Source organism: Oncorhynchus keta, unplaced genomic scaffold (genome assembly GCF_023373465.1).
Source record: "Oncorhynchus keta strain PuntledgeMale-10-30-2019 unplaced genomic scaffold, Oket_V2 Un_contig_29921_pilon_pilon, whole genome shotgun sequence".
Taxonomy (NCBI): domain Eukaryota; kingdom Metazoa; phylum Chordata; class Actinopteri; order Salmoniformes; family Salmonidae; genus Oncorhynchus; species Oncorhynchus keta.
In genome coordinates, this window is record NW_026286795.1 from 2203 (window position 1) to 12405 (window position 10203).

General features: G+C 48.1%; 1 pseudogene; it reads left to right on the plus strand.

Annotated features, from left to right (window-relative positions):
* Positions 1-1932: 1932 nt before the first annotated feature.
* Positions 1933-9589, plus strand: LOC127923508 (actin-related protein 2/3 complex subunit 1B-like; annotated as a pseudogene).
* The last annotated feature ends 614 nt before the right edge of the window (positions 9590-10203 follow it).

Consider the following 10203-nt stretch of genomic DNA (forward strand, 5'->3'; position numbering starts at 1 on the left):
CTCTGCCCTACCGAGTCGCCTGTCTGTTACTCTGCCGAGTCGCCTGTCTGTCTGTCGCTCTACCGAGTCGTCTGTCTGTTACTCTGCCGAGTCGCCTGTCTGTCTGTTGCTCTAACGAGTCGCCTGTCTGTCTTGCTCTGCCCTAACGAGTCGCCTGTCTGTCTGTTGCTCTGCCGAGTCGCCTGTCTGTCTGTTGCTCTGCCGAGTCGCCTGTCTGTCTGTTGCTCTGCCGTGTCGCCTGTCTGTCTGTTGCTCTGCCGGAGTCGCCTGTCTGTCTGTTGCTCTGCCGAAGTCGCCTGTCTGTCTGTTGCTCTGCCCGAGTCGCCTGTCTGTCTGTTGCTCTGCCAGTCGCCTGTCTGTCTGTTGCTCTGCCGGAGTCGCCTGTCTGTCTGTTGCTCTGCCGGTCGCCTGTCTCTGCTCTGCCGAGTCGCCTGTCTGTCTGTTGCTCTGCCGAGTCGCCTGTCTGTCTTGCTCTGCCGAGTCGCCTGAAGTCTGTCGCTCTGCCGAGTGCGCCTGTCTGTCGCTCTGCCGAAGTCGCCTGTCTGTCGCTCTGCCGGTCGCCTGTCTGTCTGCTCTCTGCCGAGTCGCTGTCTGTTTTCTGCTCTGCCGTTCGCCTGTCTGTCGCTCTGGAGGAGCCAGTCTAAGCTTGTCTGTCAACCGAAGTCGAAATGTCTGTCGCTCTGCCGAAGTGGCCTGAAGGTGGCTAATGAAGAGGGGAGTCGCCTGTCTACCCCCCTCTGCCTAGTCTACCCTGTCTGTCTCTCCCACCCTAGTCTACCCCTGTCTGTCGCTCTGCCAGTCGCCTGTCTGTCGCTCTGCCCACCTAGTCGCCTGTCTGTCGCTCTGCCGAGTCGCCTGTCTGTCGCTCTGCCCACCCTGTCTACCCTCTGCCCCTCTCGCTCTGTCTGTCGCTCTGCCGAGTCGCCTCGTCTCTCGCTCTGCCGAGTCGCCTGTCTGTTTTCTGTCTCTGTTACCCTGTGGAGGAGCCAGACTAAGCCCTTCCAACAGAGAAGGAAATGATCTGGTGGAACAGAACAAGAAACAGGAAAGGTGGATAATGAAGAGGGGAGTCTAGTCTACCCCCTCTCCCTCTCACCCTAGTCTACCCTCTCTCTCTCCCACCCTAGTCTACCCTCTCTCTCTCCCACCCTAGTCTACCCTCTCTCTCTCCCACCCTAGTCTACCCTCTCTCTCTCCCACCCTAGTCTACCCTCTCTCCCTCCCACCCTAGTCTACCCCCCCTCTCTCTCTCTCCCACCCTAGTCTACTCTCTCTCTAGTCTCTCCTCCCACCTAGTCTACCCTCTCTCTCCCCACCCTAGTCTACCCTCTCTCTCTCTCTCTCTCTCCCACCCTAGTCTACCCTCTCTCTCTCTCTCCCCCCTAGTCTACCCTCTCCCTCTCTCTCTCTCCCACCCTAGTCTACCCTCTCTCTCTCTCTCCCACCCTAGTCGACCCTCTCTCTCTCTCCCACCCTAGTCTACCCTCTCTCTCTCTCTCTCTCCCACCTAGTCTACCTCTCTCTCTCCCACCCTAGTCTACCCTCTCTCTCTCCTCCCACCCTAGTTGACCCTCTCTCTCTCTCCCACCCTAGTCTACCCTCTCTCTCCTCCCACCCTAGTTGACCCTCTCTCTCTCTCCCACCCTAGTCTACCCTCTCTCTCTCTCCCACCCTAGTCTACCCCACCCTCCCTTCCTTTTCTGTTGCAGATGTGAATGTTCTACTTTAACTCCTTCCTCTCTGTAGAAGCCAAGTCTTTTCTACTTCTTCTCTTTTGCGGAAGTTTCTATTTTCTCCCTCCCCCCGCTTTTTTTTTTACAGAAGCAAGTTCTGCCTCTACCGCTCCCTTCAGCCCCGTCTCTTTTTTTGCAGAAGTTTGTTTTCGCTCACCCCTCCCTCCCTTCCTGCCCGCTCACCCCGGCCTCACCCCTCCCTCTGTTCCTCTTTTTGCGGAAGCAACTTTTTCTACCTCCTTCTCGTCTACAGAAGTGTCTGTTCTCTCTCGTCACTCTGTCGGTAGCTTTCGCGTCGACTGGCCAGAGTCCGCGAGCTGTTCTCTCCAGTCATCTCTCCTTCCGTATCATCCCTCCATCTCAGGGTAAGTACAAGTTCTCTCGGTTGACCGGTCATGTCCAGACATGTCTGGTTGGTTCTACTAATAAACAGACAACCAGGCAGAAACTTTTATTTTACTCAACGCAAAACAATGAAAAGGAAGGAAACGAGGAAAAGTTACCAAGATGACACGTTTTCAACGTTGTGTAATGAAGGAGGCAGGACTCGAACCCTCGACCTTTCTCGCCCGAGCGCGCGCACACACACTCTCACCGGCCAAGCACGCGCACTGTCGTGGCTGCAAGGTTCCGATCCCACTTCTGACACCAGTGTAATGAAACAGGCAGGGAAGCAGGACTCGAACCCTCGACCTTTCTAGCCCGAAAGTCCAGCGCGCGCTATAAGCGGCACAGTCGTTATCCGCTCTCATAAACCGCCCCCCCAGGGTCGTTACAGGAGAGCGAGAGAGAGAGAGACACAGTGTCCCATCACAGCAGCAAGATTTGTGACCTGTTGCCACGAGAAAAGGGCAACCAGTGAAGAACACGCACCATTCTAAATACAACCCATATTTATGTTTATTTATTTTATCTTGTGTCCTTTAACCATTTGTACATTGTTACAACACTGTATATATATATAATATGACATTTGTAATGTATTTATTGTTTTGAAACTTCTGTATGTGTAATGTTTACTGTTCATTTGTTTATTTGTTTATTTCACTTTATATATTATCTACCTCACTTGCTTTGGCAATGTTAACACATGTTTCATGCCAATAAAGCCCTTCAGTTGAATTGAATTGAGGCCAGCAGCATGGGGACGTTGTTCCAGCTGTAGAGCTGCAGTGACACCACTGTTCTGTGTGGAGTCAGACACGCCAGCTTTACGTTAGTCCGGGAACCATGGCAATAACAGTTGGTTAGCTCGCGTGTCGCCGCTGTTCTGTGTGAGTCAGACACGCCCGCTTTACGTTAGTCCGGGAACCATGGCAATGACAGTTGTAAGCTCGCGTCACCGCTGTTCTGTTTGGAGTCAGAACGCCAGCTTTACGTTAGTCCGGGAACCATGGCATATAGTTGGTTATCGCGTGTCGCCGCTGTTCTGTTTGGAGTCAGACACGCCAGCTTTACGTTAGTCCGGGAACCATGGCAATAACAGTTGGTTTCGTGTTCCAGACGCAGCTGTTCAGTTAAACGCCTGTTCTGTTGACAGACCAGCTTTACGTTAGTCCAATGAGTTCAAGGGCTTTATGTCGCGCTGTTCTGTGTGGGAACCATGTTAGCAAGTGAGGGAAATAACAGTTGGTTAAGTCAGACCACGCCAGCTTTACGTTAGTCCGGGAACCATGGCAATGACAGTTGGAGCTCGCGTGTCGCAGCTGTTCAGAGTCAGACCACGCCCGCTTTACGTTCCGGGAACCATGGCAATAACAGTTGGACTCGCGTGTCCCGCTGTTCTGTTTGGAGTCAGACCACGCCAGCTTTACGTTAGTCCGGGAACCATGGCAATGTTAGTTGGTTAGCTCGCGTGTCGCCGCTGTTCTGTTTGGAGTCAGACCACGCCGCTTTACGTTAGTCCGGGAACCATGGCAATGACAGTTGGTTAGCAACACGCCTTATTTGAATACGTAGCGGACAACTTTAAACAGACCGTTTCCTGTTATTCCAAGGCTACGTGGTGTTGATGTGTTATATACAGTGTGTCTGTTTGACTTGTAGCATTCATTTCATGCCACAGGGGCTCAGTCTAACACAACCTAGACCTGACTGTATCTATGTCGGTCTCTCAATTCAATTCAAGGGCTTTATTGGCATGGGAAACATGTGTTAACATTGCCAAAGCAAGTGAGGTAGATAATATATAAAGTGAAAAAAACAATACAAATTAACAGTAAACATTACACATACAGAAGTTTCAAAACAATAAAGACCTCTCTCTCTCTCTGAAGTTTTCAGTTAGATGGTGATTTTATGACCAATTTAAAGTGTGTGTGACGTTTTAATTTTTTTTTTTATTCAACAGGAACTACAGAGGCCTCTCATTGGCTCATCTCACTTCCTGTTTCTGCATTGTCCCGATTTGGTTATGTCTTACCACAGCTTCTTGCTCGAGCCAATCAGCTGCCACTCCTGGAACAAGGACCGGACCCGTGAGTAGGACACTCTCTCTGATTGGTCAATTGGACTTCCTCGCCTACAACAGAAGTAGAATCACTAGAGGAAACCCAACTCAGATGGTGTTGAACAAGAACTCACAAAGCTGAGTTGTAGTAAAGTTAATTTGATATTCATTACAGGTAGTATTGAAACACACCAAGATAACTGGAATTAATCAAAGTTTAAAAAAAAAAAAACAAAAAAACAGGCTTATGTTGAGTGAGTCTGACGAGGGGCTGTGATTGGCTCCCATGTGGCTGGAGGTATTTCCTGTTGTAGCGAGAGGGGCTGTGATTGGCTCCCATGTGGCTGATTGGCTGGCTCCCATGTGGCTGGAGGTATTTCCTGTTGTAGCGAGGGCTGTGATTGGCTCCCATGTGGCTGGAGGTATTTCCTGTTTAGAGAGGGCTGTGATTGGATGTGGCTGGGGCTGTGATTGGCTCCCATGTGGCTGGAGGTATTTCCTGTTGTAGCGAGAGGGCTGTGATTGGCTCCCATGTGGCTGGAGGTATTTCCTGTTGTAGCGAGAGGGTGGTGTTCTGGGTCTCTCAGAGACGTCTGTGTTCTACAACTCCATATTTGGGTTGTTTCGATCTGAGTCTTCGGTTTCTGCTCAAAATGGACGGTGGGTCTGGGCAGAGCACACAGACACAGACACACCACGCGCGCACAACCACAGTGTGTGAGTCATACAAACAGGAACAGGAGGTGAACTGGCGGTTTTCAATTCTGACACGAGAGAAACGCACTGAGAGGCAGACAGACACGCTGAGAGAAACACACTGAGAGGCAGACAGACACGCTGAGAGAAACACGCTGAGAGGCAGACAGACACGCTGAGAGGCAGACAGACACGCTGAGAGGCAGACAGACACGCTGAGAGGCAGACAGACACGCTGAGAGGCAGACAGACACGCTGAGAGGCAGACAGACACGCTGAGAGGCAGACAGACACACACATAGATGTGAGAGGAGTGTGACCTTGCTTCCCACGCTATACTGTTGCAAACACACTCACTCACACGAAACAACAGCCCTCTGAATATAATGTGATCTCTCCCTATAGAGATTGATCTGATATATATATAGTGTGATCTCTCCCTATAGAGATTGATCTGATGATATAGTGTGATCTCTCCCTATAGAGATTGATCTGATGTGTATATAGTGTGATCTCTCTATATAGAGATTGATCTGATATATATAGTGTGATCTCTCCATATAGAGATTGATCTGATGATATAGTGTGATCTCTCCCTATAGAGATTGATCTGATGTATATAGTGTGATCTCTCCTATAGAGATTGATCTGATATATATAGTGTGATCTCTCTATATAGAGATTGATCTGATGATATATATAGTGTGATCTCTCCTATAGAGATTGATCTGATATATATAGTGTGATCTCTCCCTATAGAGATTGATCTGATATATATATAGTGTGATCTCTCCCTATAGAGATTGATCTGATATATATAGTGTGATCTCTCCCTATAGAGATTGATCTGATGATATATATAGTGTGATCTCTCCCTATAGAGATTGATCTGATATATATAGTGTGATCTCTCCCTATAGAGATTGATCTGATGATATATATAGTGTGATCTCTCCTATAGAGATTGATCTGATATATATAGTGTGATCTCTCCCTATAGAGATTGATCTGATGATATATATAGTGTGATCTCTCCCTATAGAGATTGATCTGATATATATAGTGTGATCTCTCCCTATAGAGATTGATCTGATGATATATAGTGTGATCTCTCCCTATAGAGATTGATCTGATATATATAGTGTGATCTCTCCCTATAGAGATTGATCTGATGATATATATAGATCTCTCCCTATAGAGATTGATCTGATGATAGTGTGATCTCCCTATAGAGATTGATCTGATGATATAGTGTGATCTCTCCTATAGAGATTGATCTGATGATAGTGTGATCTCTCCTATAGAGATTGATCTGATATATATAGTGTGATCTCTCCCTATAGAGATTGATCTGATGATATAGTGTGATCTCTCCTATAGAGATTGATCTGATGTATATAGTGTGATCTCTCCCTATAGAGATTGATCTGATGATATAGTGTGATATCTCCCTATAGAGATTGATCTGATGATATAGTGTGATCTCTCCCTATAGAGATTGATCTGATATATATAATGTGATCTCTCTATATAGAGATTGATCTGATGATATAGTGTGATCTCTCCCTATAGAGATTGATCTGATATATATAGTGTGATCTCTCCCTATAGAGATTGATCTGATATATATATAGTGTGATCTCTCCCTATAGAGATTGATCTGATATATATAGTGTGATCTCTCCCTATAGAGATTGATCTGATATATATAGTGTGATCTCTCCCTATAGAGATTGATCTGATATATATATAGTGTGATCTCTCCCTATAGAGATTGATCTGATGTATATAGTGTCATCTCTCCCTATAGAGATTGATCTGATGATATAGTGTGATCTCTCCCTATAGAGATTGATCTGATATATATAGTGTGATCTCTTCCTATAGAGATTGATCTGATGATATAGTGTGATCTCTCCCTATAGAGATTGATCTGATGATATAGTGTGATCTCTCCCTATAGAGATTGATCTATGATGATCTGATATATAGTGGATCTCTCCTGATCTCCCTATAGAGATTGATCTGATATATATAGTGTGATCTCTCCCTATAGAGATTGATCTGATATATATATAGTGTGATCTCTCCCTATAGAGATTGATCTGATGATATAGTGTGATCTCTCCCTATAGAGATTGATCTGATATATATAGTGTGATCTCTCTATATAGAGATTGCTCTGTGTCCCAACAACCATGATGTCCACATCTATAAGAAGGACGGGACCAAGTGGACCAAGATTCATGAACTGAAGGAGCACAACGGACAGGTCACAGGTGAGACACGTTATATTTATAAGAGAGTTCTTGTTTCTGGCCCCCCTCCCTCCCATCTCTCCAGGTATAGACTGGGCTCCAGACACTCTATGCGCCCTCCCCCCCTCCCATCTCTCCAGGTATAGACTGGGCTCCAGACAGTAACTTTATGCCCCTCCCCCCTCCCATCTCTCCAGGTATAGACTGGGCTCCAGACAGTAACTCTATGCCCCCCTCCCATCTCTCCAGGTATAGACTGGGCTCCAGACAGTAACTCTATGCCCCCTCCCATCTCTCCAGGTATAGACTGGGCTCCAGACAGTAACTTTATTCCCCCCTCCCATCTCTCCAGGTATAGACTGGGCTCCAGACAGTAACTCTATGCCCCCCTCCCATCTCTCCAGGTATAGACTGGGCTCCAGACAGTAACTCTATGCCCCCTCCCATCTCTCAGGTATAGACTGGGCTCCAGACAGTAACTCTATGCCCCCCCTCTCCCATCTCTCCAGGTATAGACTGGGCTCCAGACGGTAATTCTATGCCCCCCTCCCATCTCTCCAGGTATAGACTGGGCTCCAGAGAAGTAACTCTATGTCCCCCTCCCATCTCTCCAGGTATAGACTGGGCTCCAGACAGTAACTCTATACCCCCCCCTCCCATCTCTCCAGGTATAGACTGGGCTCCAGACAGTAACTCTATGCCCCCCTCTCCCATCTCTCCAGGTATAGACTGGGCTCCAGAGAGTAACTCTATGCCCCCCCTCCCATCTCTCCAGGTATAGACTGGGCTCCAGACAGTAACTCTATGCCCCCCTCCCATCTCTCCAGGTATAGACTGGGCTCCAGACAGTAACTCTATGCCCCCTCCCATCTCTCCAGGTATAGACTGGGCTCCAGACAGTAACTCTATGCCCTCTCCCATCTCTCCAGGTATAGACTGGGCTCCAGACGGTAATTCCATGCCCCCCCTCCTATCTCTCCAGGTATAGACTGGGCTCCAGAGAGTAACCGTATCGTGACCTGTGGGACGGATCGTAACGCGTATGTCTGGTCTCTGAAGGGGAGTGTGGAAGCCCACCCTGGTCATCCTCCGTATCAACCGGGCTGCTCGCTGTGTCAGCTGGTCTCCCAAGGAGAACAAGTTCGCTGTGGGTAGCGGGTCACGCCTCATATCCATCTGCTACTTTGAACAGGAGAATGACTGGTGAGGACTAGACAGGACTGGGTTGAACTATATCTGTTATAGAGAATGACTGGTGAGGACTAGACAGGACTGGGTTGAACTATATCTGTTATAGAGAATGACTGGTGAGGACTAGACAGGACTGGGTTGAACTATATCTGTTATAGAGAACAGGAGAATGACTGGTGAGGACTAGACAGGACTGGGTTGAACTATATCTGTTATAGAGAACAGGAGAATGACTGGTGAGGACTAGACAGGACTGGGTTGAACTATATCTGTTATAGAGAACAGGAGAATGACTGGTGAGGACTAGACAGGACTGGGTTGAACTATATCTGTTATAGAGAACAGGAGAATGACTGGTGAGGACTAGACAGGACTGGGTTGAACTATATCTGTTATAGAGAATGACTGGTGAGGACTAGACAGGACTGGGTTGAACTATATCTGTTATAGAGAACAGGAGAATGACTGGTGAGGACTAGACAGGACTGGGTTTAACGATATAACTGTTTCAGTTTTGTTCCCTATGTAACAGGCTCTGTCCTCAATACCACCCTGTCCTCAATACCATCCTAGTCCCTGTCCTCAATACCATCCGAGTCCCTGTCCTCAATACCATCCTGGTCCCTGTCCTCAATACCATCCTAGTCCCTGTCCTCAATACCATCCTAGTCCCTGTCCTCAATACCATCCTAGTCCCTGTCCTCAATACCATCCGAGTCCCTGTCCTCAATACCATCCGAGTCCCTGTCCTCAATACCATCCGAGTCCCTGTCCTCAATACCATCCGAGTCCCTGTCCTCAATACCATCCGAGTCCCTGTCCTCAATACCATCCGAGTCCCTGTCCTCAATACCATCCGAGTCCCTGTCCTCAATACCATCCGAGTCCCTGTCCTCAATACCATCCGAGTCCCTGTCCTCAATACCATCCTGTCCTCAATACCATCCTGTCCTCAATACCATCCTGTCCTCAATACCATCCTGTCCTCAATACCATCCTAGTCCCTGTCCTATGTAACAGGCTCTGTCCTTCAACCATATCTCAACCAGGTTTCGACCACATCTCAACCGCGTTTGACCATATCTCAACCACGTTTCGACCATATTTCAACCACATTTCAACCCTGTTATTCCCAGGTGGGTCTGTAAGCACATCAAGAAGCCGATCCGTTCCACCGTCCTCAGTCTGGACTGGCATCTAACAACGTGCTGCTGGCGGCTGGATCCTGTGACTTCAAATGCAGGTAGAGAGAGAGACCGTCAGAGACCATGTTTCAGCCTCATCAGTAGAGAGACCGTCAGAGACCATGTTTCAGCCTCATCAGTAGAGAGAGACCGTCAGAGACCATGTTTCAGCCTCATCAGTAGAGAGACCGTCAGAGACCATGTTTCAGCCTCATCAGTAGAGAGAGACCGTCCCAGAGACCATGTTTCAGCCACATCAGTAGAGAGAGACCGTCAGAGACCATGTTTCAGCCTCATCAGTAGAGAGAGACCGTCAGAGACCATGTTTCAGCCTCATCAGTAGAGAGACCGTCAGAGACCATGTTTCAGCCTCATCAGTAGAGAGAGACCGTCAGAGACCATGTTTCAGCCTCATCAGTAGAGAGAGAGACAGACCGTCAGAGACCATGTTTCAGCCTCATCAGTAGAGAGAGAGACAGACCGTCAGAGACCATGTTTCAGCCTCATCAGTAGAGACAGACCGTCAGAGACCATGTTTCAGCCTCATCAGTAGAGAGAGAGACCGTCAGAGACCATGTTTCAGCCTCATCAGTAGAGAGAGACCGTCAGAGACCATGTTTCAGCCTCATCAGTAGAGAGAGAGACAGACCGTCAGAGACCATGTTTCAGCCTCATCAGTAGAGAGACAGACC